Genomic DNA, 18,985 nt, shown 5'->3' on the forward strand with positions numbered 1-18,985 from the left:
TGGAACTAATTTAAAAAATTAAAAATAAATTTTAAAAATCTGGAACTAATAAATTTGTTTAGCAATACTGCTGAATACAAAATTTATAATTAAAATTGAGTTGATTTGCAATTCTATATGCCAGCAATAAGTAGTAAGTAAAGTTTAAAGAATACCATTTGAGAGCTTCCCTGGTGGCTCAGTGGTTGAGGGTCTGCTTGCCGATGCAGGGGACACGGGTTCTTGCCCCGGTCCGGGAGGATCCCACATGCCGCGGAGCAGCTAGGCCCGTGAGCCATGGCCGCTGAGCCTGTGCGTCCGGAGCCTGTGCTCCACAGCGGGAGAGGCCACAACAGTGAGAGGCCCACGTACCGCAAAAAAAAAAAAAAAAAAAAAATTGAAAAACATATTTAGATAGATACATACCTACATACATTGTGTGTGTGTGTGTGTGTGTGTGTGTGTGTGTGTGTGTGTGTGTGTGTGTGGAGGGGTATATTTTAGGATATATATCTAAATCTAAGAAAAAAATGTCATTAAATATGTATAAAAAATTGTAATTCAATACATGCAAGACTATTATGGAGAATACGGTGATTGAAATATAAGCAAATGCAGAAATATACCATGTCTGGATTAGAAGTCTCAGTATTACTAAATGTCTGTTTTGTGAAAACAATCTTTAAATTCATTCTAATTTTGGAACATTCATCGCATTTCGTTTGTCTATTTGTCTATCCTGAGAAAAGACCATTCTTCTATATAAAATTTAGATTTAGTTTTTCTGTTTCTTTAATAATTCCTTTCTGGAGTAAGGAAGAATTGCTTCAATAAGACACACAGAACAAATGATGAAAGGAATAATTGATTTATTAAAATAAGATCTTAAGTTGATCAAAAGTCAAGCCACATACTGGGAGAAGGGGAAATATATTTGTACCTGATTAGTATACCAAATATACTATACCAAATATATAGTATACCAAATATATGTGGAAATTATTTTAAAAAATAAAATATACAATAAGAAAAAAATGACAATAATTAATATAACATTTCTCAGGAGAGAAAAAAGTGGTCCATTAATATTTAAAAATTCACTCAAGCTTATTAATAATCAGAAAATGCAAACTAAATTTACAATGAGAAATCCATTTCACACCTGTAGTCAAGTAAACAGTATAATTTCCAACAATTTCTGAACCTGTATAGGTTGTAGAGTAATCCATATTTTGGCACTAACTAGTAACTTTGAATCTTATAATCTAATAATTACATTCTTTGGTTGTTTCTTCACTGTATAACAGGGGATAGTAAACTTGTTCAGGAAAATGTGAAACAAATCCAAATGTTTATGGACAGTAAAATGGATAAACATACTGTATGCACATGTATAATAAAATATAGTGGGTAAAATAAATAAATGGTATTTATATGCATTAATATTAATGAATCTCTTTTTTTAATGAATCTCTTAAATGTGAAAAAGAGTCACAGAATACATATATGTATAATATTATGTAATACATAATATATATAGTAGTTTCCATTTACAAAAAGAGTAAAATTAAACAGTTTATATAGAATGGATTCATAAGTGATAACATCCAAACACTGAAAGGGAAAAATTAATAGCATTCAGTACATTTGTCTTCTTTGGAAGGAGAAAGGCACATGTAATCAAGGAGGGTCACGCAGAAGGAAAGAAGTACTGGCATTGTTCAGTGCAGAGGTGTTTATTTACTATTTTTCTTTAAACATATTCTCTTTTAATATATATTTCACCATAATTATAAAAGAGATATGCTTTCCAAAGAGTGGAAGCAAAGCTCTTTCAAAATGCATGGACTTTCCCTTCATTGAAGTTTCTGGGAATCCAGCGGTCTGGGGCTTACTGTGACATCCTTCCAAAATGAAAGTAATGAAAGTTTTCTAAACTTTGAATCCAGTGTACTGGGCAAAATGTAAAAACATGTTGGGCCTTCGGGATTTTAAAAGAAATAGTTTGGCACATTTAGAAATCACTTCCCCACCCTATTTATTGTAGAAAACTGTAAGGCTGCCTGGTTTAAGCGATCTCAGAGTTGAGAAAGAGTCTCCACTGTCCTGTCTGCATAAAAAACAGCTCTATTGCTTGACATTTGAATCAACAAGTGGAAAATTCAGATTCTCTCTGGAGGAAGTAGCAAGGTTTAATTGGAGAATTACACAGAAGACCACTGTAGTTTTGGAGCACAAACATGCCCTTTTTCTCAAATAACTATTTTCTCTTTGAGGATCACAGTCTCCCTCTTTGATTGATCTCCATAGGGCCTTAAAGTCTAAGCTGCTCTTCAAAAACTGCATTTCTTTGGACGTTTCAAACAATAAAGGTATTTGTGGCTAGCAATATATCATTACCAAGTAGAACTGGCATACTAGTTACATAGAGGGAAAGGCTCCCATAACTCCTGAATACACGAATACTTGCCTGAGCTGACAACTGATTGTTCCAGTATCTTATTTCTGCTGTACTGCCACCTTCCTTTCAGCTGACATGCACAGCTTTAAAATTTCAAACTTAGTTGGCTCTGCAAGATATACTGTCACCCACCAAAACTACTGCAGTAGACAGCTCCCTCAGATGTAGCCTGAAGGAGAGAGAGAAAAGGATATCTTTCCAATTGCTAAAACTTTAAGTATTGTATGCCTGTTCTCTTTGCCTGGAAGGAGAGACAAGAGGTGTGGATATATGTCAGTATGTGAAGAGTGACTAATCATTTGGCTGGATGATCAGGGATTTCCATATTTAAAAAATGGAAGCTAGGTGACAAGGAGTTCTACAGATCATACTTTGTAATAGAGTATTCTAAAAAGGTCTACTACTGTGAGAATATTTTTTAGTATTTTTGTTTCCAGTTGCATGCTCATTTAAAGATTGCAGGGAAGAAGTTGGAAAATAAAATAGAAGTCATTCAGCCTCTTTCTACAACAATATTCTTGGAAAAAAACAAAAGCAGCCATGAAATCACAGAGGGGTTTATTCTGGGGCATCTCACCAAGGCTGAATTGGCTAAGTGATGCATAAACCTTTAGAATTCACTTAAATGCTTTTCAGGAAAGCAAGCAATGGAAAGAAGGCTGGAAGGAATGAAGGGAGGGAGGAAGAGAGAGAGAGAAAGAAGGAAGAAAAGAAGAAAGTAAGGAAAGAGGAAGGAAGGAAGGGAGGAAGGGAGGGAGGGAAAGAAGGAGGGAAGGGGGAAGGGAGGAAACATAAACAAACACGTGCAAAAATAAAACAACAAAACCCCAAAGCAAACTGCTGTTAGATACAAGATTGAAAGTAGATCTCTGGCAACAAACTAGGTTTCAGGACATGCCACTTTCACTCAAGTTACTAGAGCCTGGAGAAATTTTTAAAACTCAAAGCATAAAAAAAATCTGGGAGAGAAAGATAACCTGGCTTACACATGTGGATTCTCAGGAAACTGCTCCACCCATTAAATCCTAAAATACCTGAGTACTTAGTTAATTGTCAGGTGCTTCAGTTCTCACAGAGTTACTAAGAACAACTTTTGAATTCCTTGGGCTAAGAGACAGAGGATGTCAGTTGAGTTGGCACACAAAATTAAACATCTTAACTACTATATTGTCAACTTAGCTTCTGATTATTTTCCAGAGTTCACTGACCCACTTTACTTCCAGATGGCTAGCGACATGTGATGTGCAGAAGGGAGAAGGCTAGGTTGAGGAAAGATTAATGCTGGGTTGGCTTAAATTGCTTAAATTCACAGATTTGATTTTTTTGATTTGTTTATACGTAATAACGTGTTAGCAAAATTGCTCAAATAACATAATTATTTATCTCATTTGAGTATGGTATGAAAATAATATATAAACAGTAGGTAGTATTATAGGCATTTATTTCATAGCATTGCATTTTAGTTATAAACGTTTACTTTATTTGTATTGCAATTATGATATTTATTTTGGGAGAAAACACTTTACTGTGGCGGGTGGATTAAAACAATGGCCACAATACTTCCTCGCATCCCTGTACGCACACCCCTTGGTAAAGTGAGTTTACAGTTCCTTCTATCAAGATCTGGATTCTATTTTCTCACCCCTTGAATGTAGCCTAGTCAGATGGCTTGCTTTGTTGAATAGGACTTTGGCAAACATGATGCTGGCATAAGATTCAAATGTTCTTGAGCATTCGGGCTTGCCCTCTCTTGCTGTGGTAAACATAAGACCATCACTCTGTGAACAAATTACTAGCCGTTTAAAATACACAGTTCAGTGACATTTAATACATTCACAATGTTGTAAAACCACCACCTCTATGTAGGTTGTGCAGGAAATATTTCCATCACCTCCAAAGAAAAACCCATACCTTTTAAGTTCCTCATCGACCACCCCCGCCCGCCCCCTGCCCCAGCCCCTGGCAACACTAATCTGCTTTCTTTTTTAAATTTTTTTTAAAATTTTTTATTTTACTTATTTATTTATTTTGCGGTACGTGGGCCTCTCACTGCTGTGGCCTTTCCCGCTGCGGAGCACAGGCTCCGGACGCGCAGGCTCAGCGGCCATGGCTCACGGGCCCAGGCGCTCCACGGCATGTGGGATCTTCCCGGACCAGGGCACGAACCCGCGTGCTCTGCATTGGCAGGTGGACTCTCAACCACTGCGCCACCAGGGAAGCCCACTAATCTGCTTTCTGTCTCTATCTATGGCTTTACCTATTTTGGATATTTATATAAATGCAATAACACAATATGTGACCTTTTATGTGTGGCTTTTTTTGAGATTAGCAAAATATTTCTGAGGTTCATGTACATTGTTGCATGTATCAGCACTTCATTCTTTTTATGCTGAATAATATTCCATTGGATGTATATACCACATGATCTTTATCCACTCATCTGTAGATGAAGATCTGGATTGTTTTCACCTTTTGGCTAAAGCAAATAGTGCCTCCATGAACATTCATGTACAAGTATTTGTTTGACTACCTGTCTTTAATTCTTTTGGTATATAAGCTAAGAGTGGAATTGCAGGGTTAGATGGTAATACTGCATTTAATTTTTTTGAGAAACTGCTAAAAACTGTTTCAACAGTGCCAGCAGTAATGTTTCATTTCTATTATTATTATTATTATAGCTACTCTTGTGGATGTGAAGTGGTATCTCCCTGTCATTTTGATTTGCATTTCACTAATGACAAATAATACTGAGAATCTTTTCATGTTCTTGTTGGCTCTTTGTATATCTTTAAAAAAAAATGTCTATACAAGTCCTCTGCCTATTTTTTCCAGTTTTATAGAGAAATAATTGACATATATTACTGTGTAAGTTTAAGTCATATAGCATGATAGTTTGATTTACATATACTGTGAAAGGATTACCACAATAGGTTCAGCTAACATCCATCTTCTCATATAGATACAACAAAAAGAAAAGAAAGAAAAAAGAAAAAATGTTTCCCCTGGTGATGAGAAGTCTTAGAAATTACTCTCTTAACAGCTTTCCTATGCATCGTACGTCAGTGTTAGCTATAGTTGTCACATTATTCATTACATACCTAGTCCTTATGTATCTTATAACTGGAATTTTCACTTTTTGACCAACTTCATCTTTTTTTTCTCAGAAAAAAAAAAACACCCATATTTATTTAGTTAAACATTTCCCCTGACCTAAAGAGAAAGATGTCAAAAACAAACAAACAAACACCTAGGACATATACATAAGCATGTAGCCCCACCTCCACCCTGGAACCCAGATAACCTACAAGCAAAAATAAGGGCGAAGTTCCATTCCAGAGATAAAATTGTCTTTGCTTCTGGAAGATATTTCCATATCCCCTTCCTCTCTCTTCTTCCCATAGCCACTTGGGCCTTCAGAATAGCAGTTTTTCCCTGGCCAGCCCCAGAGCCTTGGTTTGTATTTTTCATGTTCTTTAACATGGGTGCATTTTTCAGCATGTCAGGCAAAATCGGAAGGCAGATTTTGCTGCCATGGATGTACACCTGCTCCAGCTGTGCCACTAGGCTGTCTTTGGACTGTGATGTTGGACAGCTACCTGTCCATGCTGTGCTTCACCTCAATGAGCTTACCTTTATACACCTTGCTGGTGTTTGTCTCACCTGTCCTGACGTGGCCCTCAGCCCCATGTAGGGCTTTAAATGGCACAACGATAGACATCTTGGTGGGAAGAGAGTTGACCTACAGTTTTTTGATTGGCTTATTTGTCTTCTTTCGTTGAGATCTAAGAACTCCTTATATATTTTGGACACTAAGCCCTGTTAAAATATTTGATTTGCAAGTATTTTCTGCCAACCTGTATATTGTCTCTTCCCTCTCTTGGGACAGCTAGAATTCTCATACATTGCTGTTTGGAAGGCAAAGCTGTATAGCCATTTTGAAAGTAGATTGGCAGAGTCTTTTCCTGTTAAACAATTATTTATTATATAACTCTGCATTTTCACTCTTAGGACATTTTCCAAGAGAAAAGAAAACTTATTTCAACACAAAGACTTTTATGTGAATGCTCATAGAAGCACTATTTATAATTGTTAAGAACTAGATTTAATGCAATATTCATCAAATAGTGACTGGATAAACAAAACAAGTTGTGCTCTATGCATATTAAATATCAAGGACACATAAATATAATTATCTATATACTATTGACTCACTGTGTTTGACCCACTTAATTTCAAGAAGTATTTATGTGGACTGAGACTACTCTTGCAATGTAAGTAGGACTTAATTTCAAAATCATATTTTTAAAATTTATATTTCATAAATCATTTTTATTAAATAATAAATGTTCTACTATTCATTATTTGATATTTTACTTATATTTTATACTTTTCTGGGAAGTTTAATGACATAGTAAAATAATTACAGAGAAATGAAGCAAATACAGTATAATTTATTTTATCTTAAGCTTATTCCCTGAAAAAACAAAGTGGTTTGATGCATTTTAAGCATGTCAAAAGCAGACAGACTAGTATCAAAAAATGCCTAAAATCTTAAAAAGAAAATTTTTTGCCATACTGTCATTTATGTAGTTGTAAATTTATTACTTTAACTTTTTGATTTCTGATAATATGTTTCAAAGAAAACATTTTAATGACAAATTATTAGCTACAAAATCAGCATTTTCAAACTGTCATTGACAGGAAAATGATAAAGACAATCATAATACTTTTATAAGGGGAAAATCCATTTGTGAGTCAATCAGAAAATTAAATAAGAAAATATTTATGGTAATGGCTCATTCACCTGCAGTAGTTATATTAGGTTACAGTTCCCTTTATGAAAAATATTTTCCGGGACAAAAATCACTTAAACATATTTTAAATGAAACTAATTTAATAATAATAGCAAATACTTCTATATTTTTTACTAAATTTCACACACTATTGTATTTGCTTTATATATATTAACTCAATCCATACAACCCTATGTCAAGAGTACTATTATTGTTCCTATTTTAGAAGTAAGAAAATTGAGGTGTAAAAACACAATTTGCAGATACTTATCCAAAGAATACATGATGCAGCTTAGACTCAAATTTAGGGGTCTAATTCAAAGACCTTTTTTTTTAAAAGAAAGAATTATGCTGTGCTGCCTCTCTTAAGATTAAAATGTTAACTTTAATGCAACAAACTTTAACTTTAATGCAACAAACAATATAGCTATGCTTCCAGAATTATGTCTGTGAGGAAATTCCACTTGCAGAAGAAATGCTTCTTGGGTCATCACTTGTTTTACAAATGAAGAGGAGGTTGCCAAGGTCATGCCCTCTCTTAAAATATGAGCTTGAACTACTGCAGTGGGAGCCAAGTTTAGTTCAGAAGAGCTCCCCTGAAGTGAGCTGCCAAGAGTAGTACTAGCCTAGGGGTAAAGCCTGGGGCCAGAAGCAAGGTGAAGAATTCTATCTGAGCACATCAACCTGAAGTTAGGGACCACAAGTCAAAGTGACTCAAGAAAAATGAAAAACCTGAAAGATTCTATAACTATTAAAAAATTCCATTACTCTAGGAGATGGCTCATAAAGGATATTGCTGCGATTTATGTCAAAGAGTGTTCTACCTATGTTTTCCTCTGAGAGTTTTATAGTGTCTGGTCTTACATTTAGGTCTTTAACCCATTTGGAGTTTATTTTTGTGTATGGTGTTAGAGAATGTTTTAATTTCATTCTTTTATTTGTAGCTGTCCAGTTTTCCCAGCACCATTTATTTAAGAGACTGTCTTTCCTCCATTGTATAGTCTTGTTTCCTTTGTCATAGATTGACCATAGGTGCGTGGGCTTATTCCTGGGCTTTCTATCCTGTTCCATTGATCTATATTTCTGTTTTTGTGCCAGTACCATACGTTTCATGACTGTAGCTTTGTAGTATCAGCCACTATGGAGAACAGTATGGAGGTTCCTTAAAAAACTAAAAATAGAACTACCATATGATCCAGCAATCCCACTCTTGGGCATATATCTGGAGATAAACATGGTTCAAAAGGATACATGTACCCCAGTGTTCATTGTAGTGCTGCTTACCATAGCCAAGACATGGAAGCAACCTAAATGTCCATCAATGGATGAACGGATAAAGAAGATGTGGTACATATATACAATGGAATATTAGTCATTAAAAAGAATGAACTAATGCCATTTGCAGCAACATGGATGGACCTGGAGATTATCATACTAAGTGAAGTAAGTCAGACAAAGACAAGTATCATATGATATTGCTTACATGCAGAATCTTTAAAAAAATGATACAAATGAACTTATTGAGTATATGTAAAAAAAAATTTTTTTAAACGGTTATAAGAGAAAAAAGTTCCAGTACAAATATAATCTGTGTTTCTAAAACAGTAGCCCACAATTTAAATATTGGAATTTTAAATTACATTAGTAACAATGGCAGTGAAATTAAAATTATTGAGAATAAATCTGAAAACATACATGTAAGACATCTGTGCAGAAATCTGTAAAACTGTTGAAAACTTTGAACAAGGACTAAATTAATGGAGAAATATCCCATGTTCATTCATAGGAAATATCAGTATCATACAGGTATCTGTTATTTTCAAATTGATCTATAGATTTATTATAATTTCAAACAAAATTTCAATAGGGTTGTATGATAAATGTGACAAGCTGAAACTAATAATGAATGAGGAGAGCCAACTTTTCCAGTATGCAATGTAAGCACAAGGATAGAAAACAAATGACCACGAGAAAACTGTAGAGAACCCAGGGACTTACCCCTAGATATCTGAAAATGCTATATATATGACAATGATGAAATCAAAAACTTGTGGAGGAAAACAGAGTATTAAATAAATGAAACAGAAAATTATGTTCATAAGTAAGATAAAAAAAGTGATGCTTATACCTTACAAAACAATGGATCTCAGATAGATTAAATAGGAAAATATATTTTTAAAAATTTTTAACTAAAAGGGCATTAATATTTCAGCACTGAAGGAGGAAAATGTTTCTTAAGCAAACTCTCAAAATGACTATTTGTAAACAAAAAATTGATACATTTCACAATATAAAAATTTAAAACGTGTCAATTAAAAAAAAAAACCACTGTAACAGAACTAAAAAGACAAGTCTCTTGGTTGAAGGCAATAGGACTATAAAGAGCTGAGGATGGATTAGTATACAGATTCATTTTTTTAAATTAAAATTTAAAGTAACAAAAATAATGTAATGAGATGTGCAGAAATTTCCCATAAGTCTAAGTACATATGGACAACTAATACAGAGAAGTATACTTTGTTTCATAAAAATCAGGAAAAGACAAATTAAGGACAAAATAAGAAAGTATAAATTAAGGACAAAATGAGAAACTACATTTTACTAAACAGTTGGCAGAAATATGGGCTGGGATGTGGGTCATATGGAACTACCTGCTGATGGCAGCGTACGTTGATAAAACAAAGTTGGAAAGCCTTTGGTTTTGTCTTGTAGGATTGAACATAAAATCCTCTATCTTCTAGCCATTCCTATTAGTATAATCTCTGGAGAAACTTTTGAACTTGGGTGCAGGAATGTACAAGAACATTCATAGAAATTTTATTTTTAAATATTTTTTAAAATAGGCACAAATTGTCTACCTGCATGACAATGGATAATAAGTTGTGATAAGGTCACCATAGTCTGTAGTAGTGTAAATGAATGAATTACAACTATACACAGCAACATGGATAAATTTTAAAAATCACAATGTTGGAAGTCTCAGGATACTACCTGTATGGTGATGTTTTTATGAAATTCAAAAATAAGCAAAACTAAATTGTATGTTTTATAACTTGTATATTTTACATCTATTGTTCACTCTATTAAATATTACTGTGAAAGGATAAAACAATGTATTTTTACTTACATTTTATTTATTTATTTATTTATGTATTCTTTTCTACTGTCTTTTTAAAAAATTTTATTGGAGTATAGTTGATTTACAATGTTGTGTTTGTTTCAGGTGCACAGCAAAGTGATTCAGTTTTACATAAACATATATTCATTCTTTTTTAGATTACTTTCTCATACTGGTTATCAGAGAATATTGAGTAGAGTTCCCTGTGCTATACAGTAAGTCCTTGTTGATTATCTATCTTATATGTAGTAGTGTGTGTATGTTCATACACATACTTACATCTTACTTAAAAAGTGAATCCAGAAAGTGTTCGCTCATTTCAAATCTGACCACTCTCCACTACAACTCTTTTCACCACTGACTCTCCACTTTAGTTGAGCATTTCTACATTATATCCTCTAAAGCTAATCTGATTATTTTTCTTTTATGATAGTAATTAATGTTTATCCTTTTAGACTGAATTAAGACTTTTTTTTAGTTATAACGTGCTTCAGTTAAAAACCATATCTAAATTTTTGTGGCTAAAATATAATGATAATATACTTTATCTGATTTTAATTTCTAAAACAAATATTTAAGGTAGTTATGTGGATTATTCTAAACTAATTTATGCACATGTAAATAAAAATAAAACTCAACTAGCTTAAAGGGAGTAAAAGGAATCTATTGTTTCAGCTCTGAATACCTCTGGGTTATCATTTTTAGGTAAGTTTATCCATATGATGTGTGGGATCTCCATAAACAGATCCAAAACTACATGGTCATTACATCTGTTATTGTGGAAATAAAGACAAAAAAAGACTGCCATGTTCTTTGCAATCTGCATGCTCACGGTTAAAACAGTTTTCCTTGCATTTAGCGGTCTCAGAACCGCCTTTGATTTTTTTTTCTTTTTCTGTGGATAGGGCTTGGTTGGTGGGAGCTGTGCATATGTCTAGCCAAGGAGGAGTGAGTGGTGTCCTCATAGGTAATTTCAAGAAATAGATGTCTTTGCTCTATCCTCACGGATACATCAAACGTCATGAGAGTCTCTGGCCCGAGCAGGACATAGTTGAAACATAAAAAGCAATTTCTTTAGAGGTATGGGAACGGAGCAAGATTCTTTGTAGATATGAGTGCATAAGATGAAGTAAGAACATAAAAAGAGCAGTAGAATGTACCCTTTCAAGGAAAGTGAAATAGAAGAGAAATAACGAGTTAAGTTTAGAGTGGAATGTGGGGTTAAAAACATTGAAAAACAGAGGGGGCACTCCAGAGTTCATTTTGGAAACAATCTGTTTCTTGAGCTATCAAACTGCCAAGTTTTGTGGCTGTATCCAGTGTTTCTTAGTCAGAAGGTAGGAGAGAGAACTGGATACAGAATTCATTTAGGTTTGGGTCAGCAAGGTGTGTTTCAAACAACAACAACAACAAACCCCCAACAAATCAACAAAGCAATGGATTTGAGCATTTTGTCCAGAGAGGTCAAATTTATGGATTTCAGGTTCTTGGGGTTTAGGTACTCCACAAAGAAAGAAAGTAAAAATTGAGATACTGAAAGACAATATGAAATTTAAGAGATGTTATAGTGATTATACAAGATGAGTATTCTAGGATAGACATTTCTTTTCTCATTTAATTACTAGGTCAAGGTAAAAGGGTCATAGGTGAATGGCATGATGCTCAAAGGAGGACGATGTGATGAGTAATTAATTGCAAAATGGTGGAAAGATAATCAGTTAGTATATGAGGGAGATTCCTCATCTTTGCAGATACCATCCCACCAATGGCAATATTTGTCATCTATATATTGTAACTCTCAACTAATTTTCTTAGCCCAGATTTTTCTCCTGCAGTCCAGGCCTGTGTTTTCCAATATCTTCTTGGTATTTGGACAGATTACATAGGCACCTAAAACTCAACATTTGCAACACTGCATAGTATTATATTTTCCGTAAAAATCCCCCTCCATCTTTTTTCACAAGCATGGTGATTGGTACCATAGTCCCTCTCCTTGAACAAATCATATATATGTGTGTCTTCCCTGACTTCATTTTTCTAACTCCTGCCTCCCGTTTCCAAAACCTTACAATTTCATATGATGAAAATATTGTAAATCATGTATTGTCTTTTCATCTCCATTGGCATTGCAAATATTTATTTATCATTATAATTCTGATCTCTATATCATACTATTTCTCACTCTAATTTTTCACTTATCTTTTGTGTGTGTGCATACATGTAGAATACCTATTACTACTGAATTATAAACTCTTTTTAAAAAGTAAGGTGTATTCCTAATGTCTAGGTTGTTGATGATTTTCTGGCATTTATTTACAGTGGACCGAGATTTCCAAAAACAGAGTGGAAATGTTTAGGATGGAAGGAAAACCAGTAAAGAAGCACAAAGATGTGTCAGAATGAGATTACAGATGAGGGGAGAAGATAGGAGACTTGCCAGTTTTTAATTAAGCCATTGTTTAATATGTATACCTGTTTTTGTTTCTTGTTTTGTTTCCTAATAAAGAGTCCATAAGATAATTCTGATGAAGATAGGACTTTCTTAATCCTTACTTAATATTCAAAAAATAAATTTTGTAAATATCAGGGTTTTTCCTTTAAAATCACGTGTCCGGAGTGTTGGAGAGATAGGGTTAAGCTAGTTCTGAAGATACTGACTTTTTTTGTTTTTGTTTTGCGGTACACGGGCCTCTCACTCTTGTGGCCTCTCCCGTTGCGGAGCTCTGGATGCGCAGGCTCAGCAGCCATGGCTCATGGGCCCAGCCGCTCCGCGGCATGTAGGATCTTCCCGGACCGGGGCACGAACCCGCGTCCCCTGCATCGGCAGGCGGACTCTCAACCACTGCGCCAACAGGGAAGCCCTGATGCTGACCTTTTAAAGGAGACATACGGCTCAAGTGATAAATACCAAGATTTCTAACTTAGGAGGTAAATTCAAGTAAAATAAGATTTCCATTTTGAATAACTGGATAGATGGTGGTGCTCGGGCATCGAGGGAGAGGAAATGGAGAAGGGGCAGGAAGTGGAGGACAAAAATGAGGAGAAGGAGGAAGAGAAGGAGAAGGAAAAAAAGGAGGAGGAGGAGGAACAATTTCCAAATGAAAACAGGGTTGGGTATAATAAAGGTTGACTTTGAAGCAGAATGTGTAAAGAGTGTACAGTAGAATGATGAAAACACAGGGATTTGTTGGAACAAGTCATTACTAAGGATCTATTTTTGAGAATTACTTGCTTAAAATGATTGTTGACATTAAGAGACTATGAAAACATACGGAGGAATTTTTATAGGTTTCATCTTTAATTTCCATTTTCAAAAAAAAGTACATGATGGCAGCTTTTCAAACACTCTCTGGAAGTAGGTAATTCCAGTATACACTCGTTCCTGTAATAATTCTAAACACTGTTAGATATAAATGAAGTAAACAATATGCACAACATTTCATCATGGTAATAGTAAATTATATTTCTTCCTTTTTTATAGATCTTTATTGGAGTATAATTGCTTCACAAAACTGTGTTAGTTTCTGTTGTACAACAAAGTGAATCAGCCATATGCATACACATGTATCCCCATATCCCCTCCCTCATGAGCCTCCCTCCCACCCTCCCTATCCCACCCCTCTAGGTCATCGCAAAGCATGGAGCTGATCTCCCTGTGCTATGCAGCAGCTTCCCACTAGCTACTTTACATTTGGTAGTGTATATATGTCGCTGCTACTCTCACTTCGCCCAGCTTCCCCCCTCCCCTCACCATGTCCTCAAGTCCATAATCTATGTCTACATATTTATTCCTGCCCTGCCACTAGGTTCATCTGTACCATTTTTTTTTTTTAGATTCCATATATATGCGTTAGCATACAGTATTTGTTTTTCTTTTTCTGACTTACTTCACTCTGTATGACAGACTCTAGGTCCATCCACCTCACTACACATAATGCAATTTGGTTTCTTTTTATGGCTGAGTAATATTCCATTGTATATATGTGCCACATCTTCTTTATCCATTCATCCAATGATGGAACTTAGGTTGTTTCCATCTCCGGGCTATTGTAAATAGAGCTGCAATGAACATTTTGGTACATGACTCTTTTTGAATTTTGGTTTTCTCAGGGTATATGCCCAGTAATGGGATTGCTGGGTCATATAGTAGTTCTATTTGTAGTTTTTTAAGGAACCTCCATACTGTTCTCCATAGTGGCTGAACCAATTCACATTCCCACCAGCAGTGCAAGAGTGTTCCCTTTTCTCCACACCCTCTCCAGCATTTATTGTTTCTAGATTTTTGGATAATGGTCATTCTGACTGGTGTGAGGTGACACCTCATTGTAGTTTTGATTTGCATTTCTCTAATAATTAGTGATGTTGAGAAGCTTTTCAGGTGCCTCTTGACCATCTGTATGTCTTTTTTGGTGAAATGTCTATTTAGGCCTTCTGCCCATTTTTTAATTGGGTTGTTTGTTTTTTTTTTGATATTGAGCAACATGAGCTGTTTGTATATTTTGGAGATTAATCCTTTGTCCGTTGTTTCATTTGTAAATATTTTCTCCCATTCTGAGGATTGTCTTTTTGTCTTGTTTTGTCCTTTGCTGTGCAAAAGCTTTTAAGTTTAATTAGGTTCCATTGTTTATTTTTGTGTTTTTTTTTTTGTCTCTAGGAGGTGGGTCATAAAAGATCTTGCTGTGGTTTATATCAGAGTGTTTCTCCTATATTTTCTTCTAAGAGTTTTATAGTGTCTGGTCTTACATTTGGGTCTTTAATCCATTTGGAGTTTATTTTTGTGAATGGTGTTATGTAGTGTTCTAATTTCATTCTTTTACATGTAGCTGTCCAGTTTTCCCAGCACCACTTATTGAAGTGACTGTCTTTCCTCCATTATATAGTCTTGCTTCCTTTGTCATAGATTGACCATAGGTGCATGGGTGTATTCCTGGCTTTCTATCCTGTTCCATTGATCTATATTTCTGTTTTTGTGCCAGTACCATACTATCTTGATTACTGAAGCTTTGTAGTATAGTTTGAAGTTGGAGAGCCTGATTCCTCCAGCTCCATTTTTCTTTCTCAAGATTGCTTTTGCTATCGGGATGTTTTGTGTTTCCATGTGAATTGAAAACTTTTTTGTTCTAATTATGTCAGTCTTTTTTCTTTATTCTGTTCCTCAGCAGTTATTTCCACCATTTTGTCTCCAGCTCACTTATTTGTTCTTCTGCCTCAGTTATTCTGTTATTGATTCCTTCTAGTGTATTTTTCATTTCAGTTATTGTGTTGTTCATCTCTGTTTGTCTGTTCTTTATTTCTTCTCGATCTTTGTTAAACATTTCTTGTATTTTCTCAATCAGTGCTTCCATTTTATTTCTGAGATTCTGGATCATCTTTACTATCATTACTCTGAATTCTTTTTCAGGTAGATTGCCTATTATTTCCTCTCCATTTATTTGGTCTTTTAGTATTTTACGTTGCTTCTTCATGTGTGACCCATTTTTGCCAGCTCATTTTTTTTTTTTTTTTTTTTTTTGATGCATGGGATAGTGTTCCTGTCTTACTTATTGTGTTGTTTGGCCTGAGGCTTCCAACACTGGAGTTTGTAGGCTGTTGGGTACAGCTGGGTCTTGGTGCTGAGATGACGACCTCTGGGATACCTCACTCTGATGAATATTCTCTGGGGTCTGAGGTTTTCTGTTAGTCCAGTGGTTTGGACTCAGAGCTCCCACTGCAGGAGCTTTGGCCTGAACCCTGGCTCATGAACAAAGATCCCGCATGCCATGCAGGATGGCCAAAAGAAAAAAAAAAGAGAATAATAACAAAGTAAAATATAAAATTAGACTAGGAAACTAACACATATGTTAGAAAGAATGTAAAAATAAAATATAGATGAAAAACAAACAGAAAGTAAAACAGAACCCCAATAGTAAAGAAGAGGAGGAGAAAAGAAAGGTGGAAAAGACCTTGGCTGTGGAGGGCGTGGCCTAATGAGGGATGGGGTTTGGGTGGCAGGTGGGGCCTATGCTTAGGACCCACAGGGCTGGAAAAGGCCCTGGAAGTGTGGAGGGTGTGGCTAAGGCTCATCGGAACAGAAGGGGCCCTGGCATGCCTCCTGCCTCTGGTCTCAGAGGGCGGGGGACCCCATCTGGAGCTCAGCAGGTTCTCAGGGCCTGAGTGGGCGGGGCCAATAACCTCCGCTCCTCTCCTGCTCCTCTGGTCCTGGATGGTCCCTCCCACCTGCCTCTACTGGTCTCGCCCCAGCCTCCCTCCTATGCCCCCAGGACCAATACGGCCCAGATGGGACCTCTGAGGGCGTAGGACCTAGCCAAGGAGCCGGTCAGACTTTCCCAGCTGATTGGGCAGGGGAAATGCAGGCTGCTCTCCCCCCTGATCCAAGACCCCACAGGTTCCCTCCAGGTGTGGGAACCCCTGCCCCCTCTCAGCCACGCCTCAGGGGCACCAGTCCTGTCAGGCCTCCACTTCTCCCCCCTCAGTCTCCCACATGTTACTGGTTCGCTTGGGGGTTCCTCTTGTCTCCTTGGGCATTGAGGTCCCCCACCAGCGTCTGCCAAGCGCCATAGTTGTGGGGAGAAGCAAACTCCACGTTTTCCCACACCACCACCTTGACTCCGCCCCCTGTAATAGTAAATTATATTTCAAATGTGTGCTATGTGTTGGACATGTGCCACTTACTACTTTACATGTTTTACCCTATTTAATCCTCACAAGTCACAACAACCCTTCAATGTACATAGGCACAGAGAAATTATCTAAATAAATGTCCACTGACATAAAGCTAGGGTGTGGTGGAGTGACAATTTGCACCTGGATAAACTGTCTCTAGGGCTGCTAAAGTAACCACATGGACAGTGAATTGTCACTTTTTGACTCCACCTATTCTATATCCAGTTACATTGTTTCCACTGGGCTGAATACCATGAATGTAATAGCAAAAGCAATGATATACCCTCTTAGGTACTAAGTATCTGGGAGAAGAATTACCTTGGAGATATAGAACATATTTAATTCAAAGAAATGACAGGAATTCTTGTAGAAGAATATAATTCAACAACTAGTAAAACAAATGATTTCAATTTTTAAGTGCTCTATTAAAATAGCATTGTGTTGTTGACTAAAATCTTCAGGAAGAATAGAATGAATCCTTAAAAACTCTATTAAAAACAATATTTACCAGATCTGGATTAATGTAAACCCAGGGAATGAGTTGTAAAATAATTTCACTAAAACATACACATTGAAATATAGATGCATCCTATTATTTTTTCTACTTAAAATAATCAATAACAGACTCAGGACACTCATATTACTTTCTTCTATTTATATATTTATTGGCTGCCCTGCGTGGCTTGTGGAATCTTACTTCCCTGGCCGGGGGTTGAACCGGCCCCTCAGTAGTGAAAGTACAGAGTCCTAACTGCTGGACTGCCAGGGAATTCCTATGCTCATTTTTCTTAAAAGAATGATTGATTAAGTAAGAATATCTCTATAATAGCATCTATCACACTATCTCAAATTTTCTATTTTTAGTTGTAGGGCTATCCAAACAGTTATAACACAACTGATAGACCATGATAAGTCTGTAAATAAGTCTAAATTGGAGAAAAGAGAAAGACGCTTTTACTTGAATATAATTTGTTAGCTAATTCAGGCTGGTGAGAGACAACCTCTCCATTGTTTGTAACTGCACATTCTTTATTTGTAATTCTTAGAAGTTACTAGTTTCACAAAAATATTGATGAGTTGAATATTTTATAAACATTATTTTTCTCACTAGACTTTCTAGCCTATCATTTATAATAAAGATTATTAAGCTCTGCTAATTTTTCCTCCATTGGTGATAGGCAAAAACAAATACAAGTTCCACTCTTTCCTTAAATTCCATAAAGCATAGTAACACTTCCCTACACACAAAAATAGAAAATGTAATAAAAATCAGTCCTTTTCAAATTTAGAAAATATAATTAAAAGTTAATTTTATTCATAATTTTAACAACAATAATGCATCGTAAAATCTCTTAGAATAAACCTCAGAAAGAATCAAACCAACAGTAAAATTTTACTGAAAGTTGTTTAAAAAAAAGGTCCCCCACATAGGTGAAATTCACCACTTTCCTGTATGGAGTGCCTAACAAATATTTGCTAAATAAATACTCTTTAATAAATGTATAAATTAAAATGTGTTTCTCTAGAGAAAGAAATTACTGACTTATTCTGATCCACTGCAGCCTCCTATGGCAAAATCTGAACTCCCTTGTGAACAGGTACGTATCAATATATCAAAAAGCAGAACTAGGAACTGGGTAGTCCATGTACTCCAATATATTTAAAAGGAAAGGTTTGCCACAGGGATAGTCCATGATATATTATGGATTAACCATTTCAAATTGTTCTATTTCTTATTGGGTGTTTAACCTGGGACAAATTTGTAAGCTTTGACAAATTCTAGATACAGATATAGAGCTAGAGATAAACATATAAATGTAGTTATAGATGACAAGTGTAGATACAGAAAGCCAATGTCAATATCTCATCTACACCTCTCTCTAAATATATTAGACAACTCGTCACATAAATTATTCATGGAGATTAAATTATGCCATGCATAAACTACTCTTTACATTCCCTAGCACATAG

At 35.6% G+C, this 18,985-nt stretch overlaps 1 pseudogene; it reads right to left on the bottom strand.

Moving 5' to 3' along the window:
- LOC101335512 (small nuclear ribonucleoprotein Sm D3-like) overlaps window positions 1-6,158 on the bottom strand; it is a 33,933-nt pseudogene extending 27,775 nt beyond the window's left edge.
- Window positions 6,159-18,985: the final 12,827 nt, after the last annotated feature.

Source organism: Tursiops truncatus, chromosome 5 (genome assembly GCF_011762595.2).
Source record: "Tursiops truncatus isolate mTurTru1 chromosome 5, mTurTru1.mat.Y, whole genome shotgun sequence".
NCBI classification, from domain to species: Eukaryota; Metazoa; Chordata; class Mammalia; order Artiodactyla; family Delphinidae; genus Tursiops; species Tursiops truncatus.